The 23482-nt window shown below is 33.8% G+C and overlaps 5 non-coding genes across 5 annotated transcripts; all 5 read right to left on the bottom strand.

Moving 5' to 3' along the window:
- Nucleotides 1–2950: 2950 nt before the first annotated feature.
- Nucleotides 2951–6921, bottom strand: LOC119558745. Its single transcript, XR_005220401.1, has one exon. It is a non-coding gene; the product is annotated as a large subunit ribosomal RNA (ribosomal RNA).
- Nucleotides 6922–7322: 401 nt separating this feature from the next.
- LOC119558743 lies at nt 7323–7501 on the bottom strand. The gene has a single exon (XR_005220399.1). It is a non-coding gene; the product is annotated as a 5.8S ribosomal RNA (ribosomal RNA).
- Nucleotides 7502–8160: 659 nt separating this feature from the next.
- On the bottom strand, nt 8161–10155 carry LOC119558735. The gene has a single exon (XR_005220392.1). It is a non-coding gene; the product is annotated as a small subunit ribosomal RNA (ribosomal RNA).
- Nucleotides 10156–18547: 8392 nt separating this feature from the next.
- LOC119558749 lies at nt 18548–22517 on the bottom strand. Its single transcript, XR_005220405.1, has one exon. It is a non-coding gene; the product is annotated as a large subunit ribosomal RNA (ribosomal RNA).
- Nucleotides 22518–22918: 401 nt separating this feature from the next.
- On the bottom strand, nt 22919–23097 carry LOC119558731. The gene has a single exon (XR_005220388.1). It is a non-coding gene; the product is annotated as a 5.8S ribosomal RNA (ribosomal RNA).
- Nucleotides 23098–23482: the final 385 nt, after the last annotated feature.

Below are 23482 nucleotides of genomic sequence, written 5' to 3'. Positions count from 1 at the left end.
ACGATTCACTTATATAAATATATGTATATTTTTCTATACATAATTTTTTTTTACTTTTGTATGGTTTTCTATGCATATCCATAGTTTATATGGATATGCTTGGCGTTCTATATAGTATTGACAAATTCATATGCATAACATAAGTTTTGACCAATACGAGGAGGGGCCCGCCAACGACCACCTCCCTATAGTAGTTTTTTACCCCACGCACTATTGCGTGCCTGTTTACAGTACTAGTGCCAGCTATCACTAGGTTTATATATCGTGTTTCAGTGATATATGGGTAAATTCTACCATTTATTCTTATGTATATGGCATTTCTATGCCATATTTATACAATCCATTCATATCTTAATGTATATTTATTATATTATACATTATTATGCCTTATAGGTATTATACCTATAAGCCATATCCATACGATTCATTCACTAGTGCCGCCCCTCACTAGGTTTATAATTGTTATATCATTGATATACAATTTATTTCTATATATATGGCATTTATATGCCATATCCATACAATGCATTCACATTTCAATGTATATTTACTTGTTATACATTATTATGCCTTATAGGTATTATACCTATAAGCCATATCCATACGATTCACTTATATAAATATATGTATATTTTTCTATACATAATTTTTTTTTACTTTTGTATGGATTTCTATGCATATCCATAGTTTATATGGATATGCTTGGCGTTCTATATAGTATTGACAAATTCATATGCATAACATAAGTTTTGACCAATACGAGGAGGGGCCCGCCAACGACCACCTCCCTATAGTAGTTTTTTACCCCACGCACTATTGCGTGCCTGTTTACAGTACTAGTGCCAGCTATCACTAGGTTTATATATCGTGTTTCAGTGATATATGGGTAAATTCTACCATTTATTCTTATGTATATGGCATTTCTATGCCATATTTATACAATCCATTCATATCTTAATGTATATTTATTATATTATACATTATTATGCCTTATAGGTATTATACCTATAAGCCATATCCATACGATTCATTCACTAGTGCCGCCCCTCACTAGGTTTATAATTGTTATATCATTGATATACAATTTATTTCTATATATATGGCATTTATATGCCATATCCATACAATGCATTCACATTTCAATGTATATTTACTTGTTATACATTATTATGCCTTATAGGTATTATACCTATAAGCCATATCCATACGATTCACTTATATAAATATATGTATATTTTTCTATACATAATTTTTTTTTACTTTTGTATGGATTTCTATGCATATCCATAGTTTATATGGATATGCTTGGCGTTCTATATAGTATTGACAAATTCATATGCATAACATAAGTTTTGACCAATACGAGGAGGGGCCCGCCAACGACCACCTCCCTATAGTAGTTTTTTACCCCACGCACTATTGCGTGCATGTTTACAGTACTAGTGCCAGCTATCATTAGGTTTATATATCGTGTTTCAGTGATATATGGGTAAATTCTACCATTTATTCTTATGTATGTATATGGCATTTCTATGCCATATTTATATAATTCATTCATATCTTAATTTATATTTATTATATTATACATTATTATGCCTTATAGGTATTATACCTATAAGCCATATCCATACGATTCATATACTAGTGCAGCCCCTCACTAGGTTTATATATCTCATTTTAATTATATATTGGTAAATTCTATTATTTATTCTTGTGTATATGGCACTTATATGCCGCCATATCTATAAAAATGCATTTATATTTCAATGTATATTTTCTATATTATACATTATTATGCCTTAAAAAGTTATTATACCTACCATAAGGCGATATCCATACGATTCATTTATATAAAAGATATATGTATAATTTTCTATACATAATTTTTTTTTATGAATATATGGGTTTCCTAAGCATATCCATATAATACATTTAGTTTTATATGGATTAGATTGGTCTTCTTTATTGTATTGCCAAACTCATATTGATAAAATAAGTTTTGAACAATAAGAGGATCAGCCGCCAACCAACCAACCACTGCTACCATTGGAGGAACATATACTTACTTTTTATATGTCCTCTTACTTGAATGGTCCTCTCTTTACTTGAAAATTTCATTACCATAGGAATCTATTTATACATGGAATATGATTTCCACTACTTTTTCGCGTCACTAATAATTAATATGACGATACAGACTTGCTACCATAACATAAGTCTTGAACAATAATAGGAGCAGCCGCCAACCAACCACCAACCAACCAACCACTGCTACCATTGATAGTAATTTTATATGTCCTCTTTAGTTGAATTTCAATACCATAGGAATATTTATACATGGAATATGTTTTGCCACTACTTTTTCGCGTCACTAATAATATGACGATACAGTCTTGCTACCATAACATAAGTTTTGAACAATAAGAGGAGCAGACACACCAACCAACCAACCGCGCTGCTACCATTATATATACTTATATTTATATAAGTCCTCTTTACTTGAATGGCCTCTTTACTTGAATTTCAATACCATAGGAATATTTATTTATACATGGAATATGTTTTGCCACTACTTTTTCGCGTCACTAATAATATGACGATATAGACTTGCTACCATAACATAAGTTTTGAACAATAAGAGGAGCAGACACCAACCAACCAACCGCTGCTACCATTGAATGAACCATATATACAAACTTTTATATATGTCCTCTTTACTTGAATTTTAATACCATAGGAATATTTATACATGGAATATGTTTGCCACTTTATCATCGCGTCACTAATAAGATGACGATACATTTTGTTTGTTCAATATTTACTTATATATTGATGTTTCCAATTTAGGTCTTTTATATTTCTTCTTCCCTACCTTACACACCACAAACAAAGTGGCGTGCGATGCTGCAAGCAAGCATAATGATTATGCCCGCTTGCAACATCTTTATTATCGAATCATCAAGCAAAGGATAAGCTTCAGTGGATCGCAGTATGGCAGCTGCTCAACCACTTACAACACCTTGCCTGTTACAAAAGTCGTTTACAATTGATTCTAGGCTTTGTCATTGTATTAAATAATGCTTTTATATGTAACTAGCGCGGCATCAGGTGATCAAAGATCCTCCCAATTTACTATGTTACAAATTACATTGGCATCACATCCATTGTCGTTTATAAAGTAAATTATAAACTTTAAATGGTTTAGAAGCCATACAATGCAAATTGCCCCTTATTTATCATTGCAGTCCAGCACGGATACGACCTTAGAGGCGTTCAGGCATAATCCAACGGACGTAGCGTCATACCACTGTTCGCTCGAACAAGTATTGTGCCATTGGTCCGTACCTGCGGTTCCTCTCGTACTACGCAGGAATGCTGTCGCAACAACGTTTTGTCATTAGTAGGGTAAAACTAACCTGTCTCACGACGGTCTAAACCCAGCTCACGTTCCCTTGCATGGGTGAACAATCCAACGCTTGGTGAATTTTGCTTCACAATGATAGGAAGAGCCGACATCGAAGGATCAAAAAGCGACGTCGCTATGAACGCTTGGCCGCCACAAGCCAGTTATCCCTATGGTAACTTTTCTGACACCTCTTGTTAAAAACTCTTTAAACCAAAAGGATCGATAGGCCGAGCTTTTGCTGTCCCTGTGTGTACTGAACACCGAGATCAAGTCAGCATTTGCCCTTTTGCTCTATGTGTGGTTTCTGTCCGCACTGAGCTGGCCTTGGGACACCTCCGTTATTATTTGAGAGATGTACCGCCCCAGTCAAACTCCCTACCTGGCAATGTCCTTGAATTGGATCATACCTGAGTAATTGGAGTTATACCAAATTTTCAAATCAAAAATACATAAATGCACCGTTTTATTAAAGAATTTGTTTGCGATTATATAACAAACTCGTGATACTTTGATCAAGAAGCTTGCATCAAAACCCAATACCATAAGATATAATAAATATATCCGTATAATGGCTAGGAAATGATACACGTTCCATTTAATCAAGTAAGTAAGGAAACAATAAGAGTAGTGGTATTTCATTGGCGATACCAAACCGAAGTCTAATATCTCCCACTTATTCTACACCTCTTATGTCTCCTTACACTGCCAGATTAGAGTCAAGCTCAAAAGGGTCTTCTTTCCCCGCTAATTATTCCAAGCCCGTTCCCTTGGCTGTGGTTTCGCTAGATAGTAGATAGGGACAGTAGGAATCTCGTTAATCCATTCATGCGCGTCACTAATTAGATGACGAGGCATTTGGCTACCTTAAGAGAGTCATAGTTACTCCCGCCGTTGACCCGCGCTTACTTGAATTTCTTCACTTTGACATTCAGAGCACTGGGCAGAAATCACATTGTGTCAACACCCGCTAGGGCCATCACAATGCTTTGTTTTAATTAGACAGTCGGATTCCCCAAGTCCGTGCCAGTTCTGAATTGATTGTTAATTGATAATCGTTATAATTAATAAGAACTAATTGGTTTAACCCAATTAGTATTCTTAAAAATTTTAGCAAGAAAGTTCCACAATTGGCTACGTAACTAAACTATCCGGGGAACAAGTGACCAACATAAATGCCAGACACTCTATTTACCCAGAACGAGCACATAAACCATGTTATTGTTTCCCAATCAAGCCCGACTATCTCAATCTTCAGAGCCAATCCTTATCCCGAAGTTACGGATCTAATTTGCCGACTTCCCTTACCTACATTATTCTATCGACTAGAGACTCTTCACCTTGGAGACCAGCTGCGGATATTGGTACGGCCTGTTGAGAAGTTTGCGTGTCCCCACCATAAATTTTCAAGGTCCGAGGAGAAAATATCGACACAACAGTATATGTCATGCTCTTCTAGCCCATCTACCATATCTCTCTGCGAAAGACTTCCATGGTAGTACGGCTATAAAACAGAAAAGAAAACTCTTCCGATATCTCTCGACGGCTTCTTTATGGTCGTTCCTGTTGCCAGGATGAGCACGAGGCCCATATTTAATAACAAACGGATACTCAACAGGTTACGGAATTGGAACCGTATTCCCTTTCGTTCAAAATTATTCAAGTATATTAATTAGCTTGATTTATATAATATAATTATATTTGTATGGCATTTGTGTTTTACTTGAAAATTTTCGGCTTTCGCCTTGAACTTAGGACCGACTAACTCGTGATCAACCACTGTTCACACGAAACCCTTCTCCACTTCAGTCCTCCAAGGTCTCATTCGATTATTTGCTACTACCACCAAGATCTGTACCAATGGCAGCTCCATGCAGGCTTACGCCAAACACTTCTACGCATACCATTGTACCTTCCTACTCACTAAAGTTTCAAAATTTATATCACAAGTAATATAAATCATCTACTTTAGCGGTAATGTATAGGTATACAACTTAAGCGCCATCCATTTTAAGGGCTAGTTGCTTCGGCAGGTGAGTTGTTACACACTCCTTAGCGGATTTCGACTTCCATGATCACCGTCCTGCTGTTTTAAGCAACCAACGCCTTTCATGGTATCTGCATGAGTTGTTAATTTGGGCACCGTAACATTACGTTTGGTTCATCCCACAGCGCCAGTTCTGCTTACCAAAAGTGGCCCACTGGGCACATTATATCATAACCTTGAACTTCATATCAAGAAAGTTAAGGTTCTTACCCATTTAAAGTTTGAGAATAGGTTAAGATCGTTTCGACCCTAAGGCCTCTAATCATTCGCTTTACCAGATAAGATTATTTTATATAACATTAAAATGCACCAGCTATCCTGAGGGAAACTTCGGAAGGAACCAGCTACTAGATGGTTCGATTGGTCTTTCGCCCCTATACTCAATTCTGACAATCGATTTGCACGTCAGAACTGTTTCGGTCTTCCATCAGGGTTTCCCCTGACTTCAACCTGATCAAGTATAGTTCACCATCTTTCGGGTCACAGCATATATGCTCAAGGTACGTTCCAGTTAGAGGCATAAATAATATAAATATCATTATACATAACTATATAGAACGCCCCGGGATTGTGTTAATTAGCTATAAATAGTTAAAAAACTAATCCCATTATTAGTCAAGTTAATTACGCTATTAGGTTTATATCCCAATAACTTGCACATATGTTAGACTCCTTGGTCCGTGTTTCAAGACGGGTCCCGAAGGTATCCTGAATCTTTCGCATTGTTAATCATACAAGTGCATATAATAAACACAAAAATCAATGATAATTATGCCATTATATAATTCCGAAAAATTAACGCACTGTATTCATATAAATCTATCAGCACTTTATCAAATTAATAACATTTATTCTGTGTTAAAATGCAAGCAAATTAATTTGAATAAACTATAAGTTATATTTTATGATAAATTTTGTATGCTAATAGATTACAATGTCCTTATATGGAAAAAATGCACACTATTATCATAATATTGTTTAAATATTACAATTTTAATGATGAATTTTCCATAACGGATATTCAGGTTCATCGGGCTTAACCTCTAAGCAGTTTCACGTACTGTTTAACTCTCTATTCAGAGTTCTTTTCAACTTTCCCTCACGGTACTTGTTTACTATCGGTCTCATGGTTATATTTAGTTTTAGATGGAGTTTACCACCCACTTAGTGCTGCACTATCAAGCAACACGACTCTTTGGAAACATCATCTAGTAATCATTAACGTTATACGGGCCTGGCACCCTCTATGGGTAAATGGCCTCATTTAAGAAGGACTTAAATCGTTAATTTCTCATACTAGAATATTGACGCTCCATACACTGCATCTCACATTTGCCATATAGACAAAGTGACTTAGTGCTGAACTGATTTCTTTTCGCTCGCCGCTACTAAGAAAATCCTGGTTAGTTTCTTTTCCTCCCCTAATTAATATGCTTAAATTCAGGGGGTAGTCCCATATGAGTTGAGGTTGTGTATAACTTTTTTTGCAATTAATTCTTTATATATAATGATAAAACATTTTATTAAATTCGTTATATATTTTATATATTTGTATGGCATTTGTTTGGTCTAACGAATCAACGAAGAATAATAATATTGTCAACGGCTTTCTATTTACTAATCTTTAATAAGAGACAATTCTAGATAAATTTTTTATGCTAGACATTTCTCAGTATTATTTGATTGAAAAAGAAAATATTTCTCTTCGTTTTTCACATTCAAATTATTTACTAATGTGAGATAATGTTTTTCATATATTTGTTAATATTATGAATAATATAATAATTAAATTATTATTATCCAATAATATACCATATGCTTATAAAATTTCATTATAAAATTTATATAAACAACTTAATTAGCATAGTCTTACAACCCTCAACCATATGTAGTCCAAGCAGCACTATAAAATTAATTAAAGTACATAACAGCATGGACTGCGATATGCGTTCAAAATGTCGATGTTCATGTGTCCTGCAGTTCACACGATGACGCACAGTTTGCTGCGTTCTTCATCGACCCATGAGCCGAGTGATCCACCGCTTAGAGTTTTATATATTGGTTTGGTAATTTTGTCATATATGTTTTTATTGAAAGAAATTAAAAATACACCATTTTACTGGCATATATCAATTCCTTCAATAAATTGATTTTTATACCTAAAACGAATGCTGCGAAATGTCTTAGTTTCATATAACCAATAATATATCAAGTATTTTTTAAATGGCATTTACGGTATTAATACTTTTTTTTAGCGATATATATTGAAATTTATATAAAACATTAACCTGTAATAATCAGGTACAACATTGTACATTTTAGGTTGTTGCATTATCCAATGTATGCGCATAACTGAGATGAACAATACATATCGCAACGCGTGTATATTATGGTCCATATACACACAGTGTTTTATTAATTAATTGCATTTAATATACAATATAATAATAATATTAAATAAATTTAATAATTTCGATTTGCTTGTTCGAATTTGTTATTTGTTTGCTTTTGCTTATTTATTTATCTCTTATTTAATGCAATAATATATTTATTATTACAATTATTATTTCGATTTGCTTGTTCGAAATTTTATATTTGATCTATAAAAGATCATATTTTTGGCAATTTATATTTTATTTGTATTACTATAATATATTATATTATTATAATAAAAACAAATTTTTTTATTAACGGTAAGGATATTAAACAATAATGATCCTTCCGCAGGTTCACCTACGGAAACCTTGTTACGACTTTTACTTCCTCTAAATAATCAAGTTCGGTCAACTTTTGCGAAACAACCGTAACACACAAGGCGTCACAGTGATCACGTCCGGAGACCTCACTAAATAATTCAATCGGTAGTAGCGACGGGCGGTGTGTACAAAGGGCAGGGACGTAATCAATGCGAGTTAATGACTCACACTTACTGGGAATTCCAAGTTCATGTGAACAGTTTCAGTTCACAATCCCAAGCATGAAAGTGGTTCAGCGGTTTACCCGGACCTCTCGGTCTAGGAAATACACGTTGATACTTTCATTGTAGCGCGCGTGCAGCCCAGGACATCTAAGGGCATCACAGACCTGTTATTGCTCAATCTCATTATTGCTAGACGCAATTTGTCCATTTAAGAAGCTAGTGTCCTTATAATGGGACAAACCAACAGGTACGGCTCCACTTATATAAACACATTCAAACACAATAAACATTTTACTGCCACCATGAATGAAGGCTATATAAGCTTCAACACCATAATCCTGAAGATATCTATTTAATATATTTGAGTCTCGTTCGTTATCGGAATTAACCAGACAAATCACTCCACGAACTAAGAACGGCCATGCACCACCACCCATAGATTCGAGAAAGAGCTATCAATCTGTCTTACACACTTATGTTCGGACCTGGTAAGTTTTCCCGTGTTGAGTCAAATTAAGCCGCAGGCTCCACTCCTGGTGGTGCCCTTCCGTCAATTCCTTTAAGTTTCAGCTTTGCAACCATACTTCCCCCGGAGCCCAAAAGCTTTGGTTTCCCGGGAAGCGACTGAGAGAGCCATAAAAGTAGCTACACCCAATTGCTAGCTGGCATCGTTTATGGTTAGAACTAGGGCGGTATCTGATCGCCTTCGAACCTCTAACTTTCGTTCTTGATTAATGAAAACATCTTTGGCAAATGCTTTCGCTTAAGTTAGTCTTACGACGGTCCAAGAATTTCACCTCTCGCGTCGTAATACTAATGCCCCCAAACTGCTTCTATTAATCATTACCTCTTGATCTGAAAACCAATGAAAGCAGAACAGAGGTCTTATTTCATTATCCCATGCACAGAATATTCAGGCATTTGAAGCCTGCTTTAAGCACTCTAATTTGTTCAAAGTAATTGTACCGGCCCACAATAACACTCGTTTAAGAGCACTAATGCAGGTTTTTAAATAGGAGGAACATATGAAAAAATACAAGTATCTAAGCACATGTAAGAACTCCACCGGTAATACGCTTACATACATAAAGGTATAGTACTAACCACAATTGTAAGTTGTACTACCCGTATGAAGCACAAGTTCAACTACGAACGTTTTAACCGCAACAACTTTAATATACGCTATTGGAGCTGGAATTACCGCGGCTGCTGGCACCAGACTTGCCCTCCAATTGGTCCTTGTTAAAGGATTTAAAGTGTACTCATTCCAATTACAGGGCCTCGGATATGAGTCCTGTATTGTTATTTTTCGTCACTACCTCCCCGAGCTGGGAGTGGGTAATTTACGCGCCTGCTGCCTTCCTTAGATGTGGTAGCCGTTTCTCAGGCTCCCTCTCCGGAATCGAACCCTGATTCCCCGTTACCCGTTGCAACCATGGTAGTCCTAGATACTACCATCAAAAGTTGATAGGGCAGACATTTGAAAGATCTGTCGTCGGTACAAGACCATACGATCTGCATGTTATCTAGAGTTCAACCAATATAACGATCTTGCGATCGCTTGGTTTTAGCCTAATAAAAGCACATGTCCCATAAGGTTCATGTTTTAATTGCATGTATTAGCTCTAGAATTACCACAGTTATCCAAGTAACTGTTAACGATCTAAGGAACCATAACTGATATAATGAGCCTTTTGCGGTTTCACTTTTAATTCGTGTGTACTTAGACATGCATGGCTTAATCTTTGAGACAAGCATATAACTACTGGCAGGATCAACCAGAATAATGTTTTTATTCATATTTCATTCATATTTTTGAATAGAAATTAGCAATATAAATTTTATAGATTGTTTTCTATCGAATACGGCCATTTTTATATAGCATTCGTATACGTTTGTTGTTTTCACAATATATACTTGTTCCGCCACTAATAATAACAAGTTTTTTAATTATTGATGTTAAAAACACAATATTTTTTTTCGTAATACGTAATAATTTTCTTTATATTTGCATATTTCATTCTAAAATATCTTTTTTGTTCGACATACGTCATTATTGTATCCACACATGTACAATTTTTGTTTAACCAATATAAAATATTGAATTAAATCATTTGTATTTTGATGATAAATTTAAAATTTATCTGTATATATTCATATAAGACTCTTTGGTAATATATAATATAAAACCGAGCGCATATATGATATGTACGTTAGAAAAAATAATATATATATATATTATTTTCTTTTAATATAGGGACACCTCTTTTAATTTATCCCCGCAGGGAATTATCACATAACTCAGTATGTGATAATGGCAGACCAATATACATATATATCAAGATTATCAATACAAAATATATATCATTATTAGCCTGCCTCAATTGTAATTATTTATTTGGATTAACGATAAAGTTCGGAAACAATTTGTTATTCTATGTATAATAGAAACCTTGGCCTTTGTTTCAACATTATTATCTTTGGGCTTAAAATATTAACCGTGGAGCCAAGTCTCATATTCATAAATGAATAAAGAAACAAATTTGACGGATTAATATCTTCTCTACCGACAGACAGTATTTTGTCACGTCAATAGTAGATGGCCGGCCCATTGACCATCCTATAGTAGTTTTTGGACCCAATATCTTTAATTCGGGTATTTTCAATTGTCTTTGCCAATCAACCGTTTGGTACTCTCTCATATAATAAGAGAATACACATATAATTCCATTATATGGATATATCTTCATTATTTTATTTGCTACATCACCCTATAATAGTTTTTGAACCCGTCAACTTCAATTCGGGTATTTTCAATTGTCTTTGCCAACCATTTATATGGTATTCTCTATTATAATAAGAGAATACTAGTGTATATCCATTATATGGATATATCATCTTCATATTATTTGCTACACCACCCTATAGTAGTTTTTGAACCCATCATCTGCAATTCGGGTATTTTCAATTGTCTTTGCCAACCAACTATACGGTATTCTCTCTTATAATAAGAGAATACAAGTATATTTTCATTATATGGATATAATGCCATTTATTTTTCAATATCCATATAATTCATTTAGTTTTGTATGTACAAAACAAGTTTTCTTTATAGTATTGACAAAATCATATGTTTACGCATAACATAAGTTTTGACCAATACGAGGAGGGGCCCGCCAACGACCACCTCCCTATAGTAGTTTTTTACCCCACGCACTACTGCGTGCCTGTTTACAGTACTAGTGCCAGCTATCACTAGGTTTATATATCATGTTTCAGTGATATATGGGTAAATTCTACCATTTATTCTTATGTATATGGCATTTCTATGCCATATTTATACAATCCATTCATATCTTAATGTATATTTATTATATTATACATTATTATGCCTTATAGGTATTATACCTATAAGCCATATCCATACGATTCATTCACTAGTGCCGCCCCTCACTAGGTTTATAATTGTTATATCATTGATATACAATTTATTTCTATATATATGGCATTTATATGCCATATCCATACAATGCATTCACATTTCAATGTATATTTACTTGTTATACATTATTATGCCTTATAGGTATTATACCTATAAGCCATATCCATACGATTCACTTATATAAATATATGTATATTTTTCTATACATAATTTTTTTTTATTTTTGTATGGATTTCTATGCATATCCATAGTTTATATGGATATGCTTGGCGTTCTATATAGTATTGACAAATTCATATGCATAACATAAGTTTTGACCAATACGAGGAGGGGCCCGCCAACGACCACCTCCCTATAGTAGTTTTTTACCCCACGCACTATTGCGTGCCTGTTTACAGTACTAGTGCCAGCTATCACTAGGTTTATATATCGTGTTTCAGTGATATATGGGTAAATTCTACCATTTATTCTTATGTATATGGCATTTCTATGCCATATTTATACAATCCATTCATATCTTAATGTATATTTATTATATTATACATTATTATGCCTTATAGGTATTATACCTATAAGCCATATCCATACGATTCATTCACTAGTGCCGCCCCTCACTAGGTTTATAATTGTTATATCATTGATATACAATTTATTTCTATATATATGGCATTTATATGCCATATCCATACAATGCATTCACATTTCAATGTATATTTACTTGTTATACATTATTATGCCTTATAGGTATTATACCTATAAGCCATATCCATACGATTCACTTATATAAATATATGTATATTTTTCTATACATAATTTTTTTTTACTTTTGTATGGATTTCTATGCATATCCATAGTTTATATGGATATGCTTGGCGTTCTATATAGTATTGACAAATTCATATGCATAACATAAGTTTTGACCAATACGAGGAGGGGCCCGCCAACGACCACCTCCCTATAGTAGTTTTTTACCCCACGCACTATTGCGTGCCTGTTTACAGTACTAGTGCCAGCTATCACTAGGTTTATATATCGTGTTTCAGTGATATATGGGTAAATTCTACCATTTATTCTTATGTATATGGCATTTCTATGCCATATTTATACAATCCATTCATATCTTAATGTATATTTATTATATTATACATTATTATGCCTTATAGGTATTATACCTATAAGCCATATCCATACGATTCATTCACTAGTGCCGCCCCTCACTAGGTTTATAATTGTTATATCATTGATATACAATTTATTTCTATATATATGGCATTTATATGCCATATCCATACAATGCATTCACATTTCAATGTATATTTACTTGTTATACATTATTATGCCTTATAGGTATTATACCTATAAGCCATATCCATACGATTCACTTATATAAATATATGTATATTTTTCTATACATAATTTTTTTTTACTTTTGTATGGTTTTCTATGCATATCCATAGTTTATATGGATATGCTTGGCGTTCTATATAGTATTGACAAATTCATATGCATAACATAAGTTTTGACCAATACGAGGAGGGGCCCGCCAACGACCACCTCCCTATAGTAGTTTTTTACCCCACGCACTATTGCGTGCCTGTTTACAGTACTAGTGCCAGCTATCACTAGGTTTATATATCGTGTTTCAGTGATATATGGGTAAATTCTACCATTTATTCTTATGTATATGGCATTTCTATGCCATATTTATACAATCCATTCATATCTTAATGTATATTTATTATATTATACATTATTATGCCTTATAGGTATTATACCTATAAGCCATATCCATACGATTCATTCACTAGTGCCGCCCCTCACTAGGTTTATAATTGTTATATCATTGATATACAATTTATTTCTATATATATGGCATTTATATGCCATATCCATACAATGCATTCACATTTCAATGTATATTTACTTGTTATACATTATTATGCCTTATAGGTATTATACCTATAAGCCATATCCATACGATTCACTTATATAAATATATGTATATTTTTCTATACATAATTTTTTTTTACTTTTGTATGGTTTTCTATGCATATCCATAGTTTATATGGATATGCTTGGCGTTCTATATAGTATTGACAAATTCATATGCATAACATAAGTTTTGACCAATACGAGGAGGGGCCCGCCAACGACCACCTCCCTATAGTAGTTTTTTACCCCACGCACTATTGCGTGCCTGTTTACAGTACTAGTGCCAGCTATCACTAGGTTTATATATCGTGTTTCAGTGATATATGGGTAAATTCTACCATTTATTCTTATGTATATGGCATTTCTATGCCATATTTATACAATCCATTCATATCTTAATGTATATTTATTATATTATACATTATTATGCCTTATAGGTATTATACCTATAAGCCATATCCATACGATTCATTCACTAGTGCCGCCCCTCACTAGGTTTATAATTGTTATATCATTGATATACAATTTATTTCTATATATATGGCATTTATATGCCATATCCATACAATGCATTCACATTTCAATGTATATTTACTTGTTATACATTATTATGCCTTATAGGTATTATACCTATAAGCCATATCCATACGATTCACTTATATAAATATATGTATATTTTTCTATACATAATTTTTTTTTACTTTTGTATGGATTTCTATGCATATCCATAGTTTATATGGATATGCTTGGCGTTCTATATAGTATTGACAAATTCATATGCATAACATAAGTTTTGACCAATACGAGGAGGGGCCCGCCAACGACCACCTCCCTATAGTAGTTTTTTACCCCACGCACTATTGCGTGCCTGTTTACAGTACTAGTGCCAGCTATCACTAGGTTTATATATCGTGTTTCAGTGATATATGGGTAAATTCTACCATTTATTCTTATGTATATGGCATTTCTATGCCATATTTATACAATCCATTCATATCTTAATGTATATTTATTATATTATACATTATTATGCCTTATAGGTATTATACCTATAAGCCATATCCATACGATTCATTCACTAGTGCCGCCCCTCACTAGGTTTATAATTGTTATATCATTGATATACAATTTATTTCTATATATATGGCATTTATATGCCATATCCATACAATGCATTCACATTTCAATGTATATTTACTTGTTATACATTATTATGCCTTATAGGTATTATACCTATAAGCCATATCCATACGATTCACTTATATAAATATATGTATATTTTTCTATACATAATTTTTTTTTACTTTTGTATGGTTTTCTATGCATATCCATAGTTTATATGGATATGCTTGGCGTTCTATATAGTATTGACAAATTCATATGCATAACATAAGTTTTGACCAATACGAGGAGGGGCCCGCCAACGACCACCTCCCTATAGTAGTTTTTTACCCCACGCACTATTGCGTGCCTGTTTACAGTACTAGTGCCAGCTATCACTAGGTTTATATATCGTGTTTCAGTGATATATGGGTAAATTCTACCATTTATTCTTATGTATATGGCATTTCTATGCCATATTTATACAATCCATTCATATCTTAATGTATATTTATTATATTATACATTATTATGCCTTATAGGTATTATACCTATAAGCCATATCCATACGATTCATTCACTAGTGCCGCCCCTCACTAGGTTTATAATTGTTATATCATTGATATACAATTTATTTCTATATATATGGCATTTATATGCCATATCCATACAATGCATTCACATTTCAATGTATATTTACTTGTTATACATTATTATGCCTTATAGGTATTATACCTATAAGCCATATCCATACGATTCACTTATATAAATATATGTATATTTTTCTATACATAATTTTTTTTTACTTTTGTATGGTTTTCTATGCATATCCATAGTTTATATGGATATGCTTGGCGTTCTATATAGTATTGACAAATTCATATGCATAACATAAGTTTTGACCAATACGAGGAGGGGCCCGCCAACGACCACCTCCCTATAGTAGTTTTTTACCCCACGCACTATTGCGTGCCTGTTTACAGTACTAGTGCCAGCTATCACTAGGTTTATATATCGTGTTTCAGTGATATATGGGTAAATTCTACCATTTATTCTTATGTATATGGCATTTCTATGCCATATTTATACAATCCATTCATATCTTAATGTATATTTATTATATTATACATTATTATGCCTTATAGGTATTATACCTATAAGCCATATCCATACGATTCATTCACTAGTGCCGCCCCTCACTAGGTTTATAATTGTTATATCATTGATATACAATTTATTTCTATATATATGGCATTTATATGCCATATCCATACAATGCATTCACATTTCAATGTATATTTACTTGTTATACATTATTATGCCTTATAGGTATTATACCTATAAGCCATATCCATACGATTCACTTATATAAATATATGTATATTTTTCTATACATAATTTTTTTTTACTTTTGTATGGATTTCTATGCATATCCATAGTTTATATGGATATGCTTGGCGTTCTATATAGTATTGACAAATTCATATGCATAACATAAGTTTTGACCAATACGAGGAGGGGCCCGCCAACGACCACCTCCCTATAGTAGTTTTTTACCCCACGCACTATTGCGTGCCTGTTTACAGTACTAGTGCCAGCTATCACTAGGTTTATATATCGTGTTTCAGTGATATATGGGTAAATTCTACCATTTATTCTTATGTATATGGCATTTCTATGCCATATTTATACAATCCATTCATATCTTAATGTATATTTATTATATTATACATTATTATGCCTTATAGGTATTATACCTATAAGCCATATCCATACGATTCATTCACTAGTGCCGCCCCTCACTAGGTTTATAATTGTTATATCATTGATATACAATTTATTTCTATATATATGGCATTTATATGCCATATCCATACAATGCATTCACATTTCAATGTATATTTACTTGTTATACATTATTATGCCTTATAGGTATTATACCTATAAGCCATATCCATACGATTCACTTATATAAATATATGTATATTTTTCTATACATAATTTTTTTTTACTTTTGTATGGATTTCTATGCATATCCATAGTTTATATGGATATGCTTGGCGTTCTATATAGTATTGACAAATTCATATGCATAACATAAGTTTTGACCAATACGAGGAGGGGCCCGCCAACGACCACCTCCCTATAGTAGTTTTTTACCCCACGCACTATTGCGTGCATGTTTACAGTACTAGTGCCAGCTATCATTAGGTTTATATATCGTGTTTCAGTGATATATGGGTAAATTCTACCATTTATTCTTATGTATGTATATGGCATTTCTATGCCATATTTATATAATTCATTCATATCTTAATTTATATTTATTATATTATACATTATTATGCCTTATAGGTATTATACCTATAAGCCATATCCATACGATTCATATACTAGTGCAGCCCCTCACTAGGTTTATATATCTCATTTTAATTATATATTGGTAAATTCTATTATTTATTCTTGTGTATATGGCACTTATATGCCGCCATATCTATAAAAATGCATTTATATTTCAATGTATATTTTCTATATTATACATTATTATGCCTTAAAAAGTTATTATACCTACCATAAGGCGATATCCATACGATTCATTTATATAAAAGATATATGTATAATTTTCTATACATAATTTTTTTTTATGAATATATGGGTTTCCTAAGCATATCCATATAATACATTTAGTTTTATATGGATTAGATTGGTCTTCTTTATTGTATTGCCAAACTCATATTGATAAAATAAGTTTTGAACAATAAGAGGATCAGCCGCCAACCAACCAACCACTGCTACCATTGGAGGAACATATACTTACTTTTTATATGTCCTCTTACTTGAATGGTCCTCTCTTTACTTGAAAATTTCATTACCATAGGAATCTATTTATACATGGAATATGATTTCCACTACTTTTTCGCGTCACTAATAATTAATATGACGATACAGACTTGCTACCATAACATAAGTCTTGAACAATAATAGGAGCAGCCGCCAACCAACCACCAACCAACCAACCACTGCTACCATTGATAGTAATTTTATATGTCCTCTTTAGTTGAATTTCAATACCATAGGAATATTTATACATGGAATATGTTTTGCCACTACTTTTTCGCGTCACTAATAATATGACGATACAGTCTTGCTACCATAACATAAGTTTTGAACAATAAGAGGAGCAGACACACCAACCAACCAACCGCGCTGCTACCATTATATATACTTATATTTATATAAGTCCTCTTTACTTGAATGGCCTCTTTACTTGAATTTCAATACCATAGGAATATTTATTTATACATGGAATATGTTTTGCCACTACTTTTTCGCGTCACTAATAATATGACGATATAGACTTGCTACCATAACATAAGTTTTGAACAATAAGAGGAGCAGACACCAACCAACCAACCGCTGCTACCATTGAATGAACCATATATACAAACTTTTATATATGTCCTCTTTACTTGAATTTTAATACCATAGGAATATTTATACATGGAATATGTTTGCCACTTTATCATCGCGTCACTAATAAGATGACGATACATTTTGTTTGTTCAATATTTACTTATATATTGATGTTTCCAATTTAGGTCTTTTATATTTCTTCTTCCCTACCTTACACACCACAAACAAAGTGGCGTGCGATGCTGCAAGCAAGCATAATGATTATGCCCGCTTGCAACATCTTTATTATCGAATCATCAAGCAAAGGATAAGCTTCAGTGGATCGCAGTATGGCAGCTGCTCAACCACTTACAACACCTTGCCTGTTACAAAAGTCGTTTACAATTGATTCTAGGCTTTGTCATTGTATTAAATAATGCTTTTATATGTAACTAGCGCGGCATCAGGTGATCAAAGATCCTCCCAATTTACTATGTTACAAATTACATTGGCATCACATCCATTGTCGTTTATAAAGTAAATTATAAACTTTAAATGGTTTAGAAGCCATACAATGCAAATTGCCCCTTATTTATCATTGCAGTCCAGCACGGATACGACCTTAGAGGCGTTCAGGCATAATCCAACGGACGTAGCGTCATACCACTGTTCGCTCGAACAAGTATTGTGCCATTGGTCCGTACCTGCGGTTCCTCTCGTACTACGCAGGAATGCTGTCGCAACAACGTTTTGTCATTAGTAGGGTAAAACTAACCTGTCTCACGACGGTCTAAACCCAGCTCACGTTCCCTTGCATGGGTGAACAATCCAACGCTTGGTGAATTTTGCTTCACAATGATAGGAAGAGCCGACATCGAAGGATCAAAAAGCGACGTCGCTATGAACGCTTGGCCGCCACAAGCCAGTTATCCCTATGGTAACTTTTCTGACACCTCTTGTTAAAAACTCTTTAAACCAAAAGGATCGATAGGCCGAGCTTTTGCTGTCCCTGTGTGTACTGAACACCGAGATCAAGTCAGCATTTGCCCTTTTGCTCTATGTGTGGTTTCTGTCCGCACTGAGCTGGCCTTGGGACACCTCCGTTATTATTTGAGAGATGTACCGCCCCAGTCAAACTCCCTACCTGGCAATGTCCTTGAATTGGATCATACCTGAGTAATTGGAGTTATACCAAATTTTCAAATCAAAAATACATAAATGCACCGTTTTATTAAAGAATTTGTTTGCGATTATATAACAAACTCGTGATACTTTGATCAAGAAGCTTGCATCAAAACCCAATACCATAAGATATAATAAATATATCCGTATAATGGCTAGGAAATGATACACGTTCCATTTAATCAAGTAAGTAAGGAAACAATAAGAGTAGTGGTATTTCATTGGCGATACCAAACCGAAGTCTAATATCTCCCACTTATTCTACACCTCTTATGTCTCCTTACACTGCCAGATTAGAGTCAAGCTCAAAAGGGTCTTCTTTCCCCGCTAATTATTCCAAGCCCGTTCCCTTGGCTGTGGTTTCGCTAGATAGTAGATAGGGACAGTAGGAATCTCGTTAATCCATTCATGCGCGTCACTAATTAGATGACGAGGCATTTGGCTACCTTAAGAGAGTCATAGTTACTCCCGCCGTTGACCCGCGCTTACTTGAATTTCTTCACTTTGACATTCAGAGCACTGGGCAGAAATCACATTGTGTCAACACCCGCTAGGGCCATCACAATGCTTTGTTTTAATTAGACAGTCGGATTCCCCAAGTCCGTGCCAGTTCTGAATTGATTGTTAATTGATAATCGTTATAATTAATAAGAACTAATTGGTTTAACCCAATTAGTATTCTTAAAAATTTTAGCAAGAAAGTTCCACAATTGGCTACGTAACTAAACTATCCGGGGAACAAGTGACCAACATAAATGCCAGACACTCTATTTACCCAGAACGAGCACATAAACCATGTTATTGTTTCCCAATCAAGCCCGACTATCTCAATCTTCAGAGCCAATCCTTATCCCGAAGTTACGGATCTAATTTGCCGACTTCCCTTACCTACATTATTCTATCGACTAGAGACTCTTCACCTTGGAGACCAGCTGCGGATATTGGTACGGCCTGTTGAGAAGTTTGCGTGTCCCCACCATAAATTTTCAAGGTCCGAGGAGAAAATATCGACACAACAGTATATGTCATGCTCTTCTAGCCCATCTACCATATCTCTCTGCGAAAGACTTCCATGGTAGTACGGCTATAAAACAGAAAAGAAAACTCTTCCGATATCTCTCGACGGCTTCTTTATGGTCGTTCCTGTTGCCAGGATGAGCACGAGGCCCATATTTAATAACAAACGGATACTCAACAGGTTACGGAATTGGAACCGTATTCCCTTTCGTTCAAAATTATTCAAGTATATTAATTAGCTTGATTTATATAATATAATTATATTTGTATGGCATTTGTGTTTTACTTGAAAATTTTCGGCTTTCGCCTTGAACTTAGGACCGACTAACTCGTGATCAACCACTGTTCACACGAAACCCTTCTCCACTTCAGTCCTCCAAGGTCTCATTCGATTATTTGCTACTACCACCAAGATCTGTACCAATGGCAGCTCCATGCAGGCTTACGCCAAACACTTCTACGCATACCATTGTACCTTCCTACTCACTAAAGTTTCAAAATTTATATCACAAGTAATATAAATCATCTACTTTAGCGGTAATGTATAGGTATACAACTTAAGCGCCATCCATTTTAAGGGCTAGTTGCTTCGGCAGGTGAGTTGTTACACACTCCTTAGCGGATTTCGACTTCCATGATCACCGTCCTGCTGTTTTAAGCAACCAACGCCTTTCATGGTATCTGCATGAGTTGTTAATTTGGGCACCGTAACATTACGTTTGGTTCATCCCACAGCGCCAGTTCTGCTTACCAAAAGTGGCCCACTGGGCACATTATATCATAACCTTGAACTTCATATCAAGAAAGTTAAGGTTCTTACCCATTTAAAGTTTGAGAATAGGTTAAGATCGTTTCGACCCTAAGGCCTCTAATCATTCGCTTTACCAGATAAGATTATTTTATATAACATTAAAATGCACCAGCTATCCTGAGGGAAACTTCGGAAGGAACCAGCTACTAGATGGTTCGATTGGTCTTTCGCCCTATACTCAATTCTGACAATCGATTTGCACGTCAGAACTGTTTCGGTCTTCCATCAGGGTTTCCCCTGACTTCAACCTGATCAAGTATAGTTCACCATCTTTCGGGTCACAGCATATATGCTCAAGGTACGTTCCAGTTAGAGGCATAAATAATATAAATATCATTATACATAACTATATAGAACGCCCCGGGATTGTGTTAATTAGCTATAAATAGTTAAAAAACTAATCCCATTATTAGTCAAGTTAATTACGCTATTAGGTTTATATCCCAATAACTTGCACATATGTTAGACTCCTTGGTCCGTGTTTCAAGACGGGTCCCGAAGGTATCCTGAATCTTTCGCATTGTTAATCATACAAGTGCATATAATAAACACAAAAATCAATGATAATTATGCCATTATATAATTCCGAAAAATTAACGCACTGTATTCATATAAATCTATCAGCACTTTATCAAATTAATAACATTTATTCTGTGTTAAAATGCAAGCAAATTAATTTGAATAAACTATAAGTTATATTTTATGATAAATTTTGTATGCTAATAGATTACAATGTCCTTATATGGAAAAAATGCACACTATTATCATAATATTGTTTAAATATTACAATTTTAATGATGAATTTTCCATAACGGATATTCAGGTTCATCGGGCTTAACCTCTAAGCAGTTTCACGTACTGTTTAACTCTCTATTCAGAGTTCTTTTCAACTTTCCCTCACGGTACTTGTTTACTATCGGTCTCATGGTTATATTTAGTTTTAGATGGAGTTTACCACCCACTTAGTGCTGCACTATCAAGCAACACGACTCTTTGGAAACATCATCTAGTAATCATTAACGTTATACGGGCCTGGCACCCTCTATGGGTAAATGGCCTCATTTAAGAAGGACTTAAATCGTTAATTTCTCATACTAGAATATTGACGCTCCATACACTGCATCTCACATTTGCCATATAGACAAAGTGACTTAGTGCTGAACTGATTTCTTTTCGCTCGCCGCTACTAAGAAAATCCTGGTTAGTTTCTTTTCCTCCCCTAATTAATATGCTTAAATTCAGGGGGTAGTCCCATATGAGTTGAGGTTGTGTATAACTTTTTTTGCAATTAATTCTTTATATATAATGATAAAACATTTTATTAAATTCGTTATATATTTTATATATTTGTATGGCATTTGTTTGGTCTAACGAATCAACGAAGAATAATAATATTGTCAACGGCTTTCTATTTACTAATCTTTAATAAGAGACAATTCTAGATAAATTTTTTATGCTAGACATTTCTCAGTATTATTTGATTGAAAAAGAAAATATTTCTCTTCGTTTTTCACATTCAAATTATTTACTAATGTGAGATAATGTTTTTCATATATTTGTTAATATTATGAATAATATAATAATTAAATTATTATTATCCAATAATATACCATATGCTTATAAAATTTCATTATAAAATTTATATAAACAACTTAATTAGCATAGTCTTACAACCCTCAACCATATGTAGTCCAAGCAGCACTATAAAATTAATTAAAGTACATAACAGCATGGACTGCGATATGCGTTCAAAATGTCGATGTTCATGTGTCCTGCAGTTCACACGATGACGCACAGTTTGCTGCGTTCTTCATCGACCCATGAGCCGAGTGATCCACCGCTTAGAGTTTTATATATTGGTTTGGTAATTTTGTCATATATGTTTTTATTGAAAGAAATTAAAAATACACCATTTTACTGGCATATATCAATTCCTTCAATAAATTGATTTTTATACCTAAAACGAATGCTGCGAAATGTCTTAGTTTCATATAACCAATAATATATCAAGTATTTTTTAAATGGCATTTACGGTATTAATACTTTTTTTTAGCGATATATATTGAAATTTATATAAAACATTAACCTGTAATAATCAGGTACAACATTGTACATTTTAGGTTGTTGCATTATCCAATGTATGCGCATAACTGAGATGAACAATACATATCGCAACGCGTGTATATTATGGTCCATATACACACAGTGTTTTATTAATTAATTGCATTTAATAT

The sequence above is a fragment of the Drosophila subpulchrella genome, unplaced genomic scaffold (genome assembly GCF_014743375.2).
Source record: "Drosophila subpulchrella strain 33 F10 #4 breed RU33 unplaced genomic scaffold, RU_Dsub_v1.1 Primary Assembly Seq132, whole genome shotgun sequence".
In the NCBI taxonomy this organism is placed as follows: domain Eukaryota; kingdom Metazoa; phylum Arthropoda; class Insecta; order Diptera; family Drosophilidae; genus Drosophila; species Drosophila subpulchrella.
The sequence above is the reverse complement of the archived record's forward strand: the minus strand, read 5'-3'. Positions and strand labels throughout refer to the sequence as shown.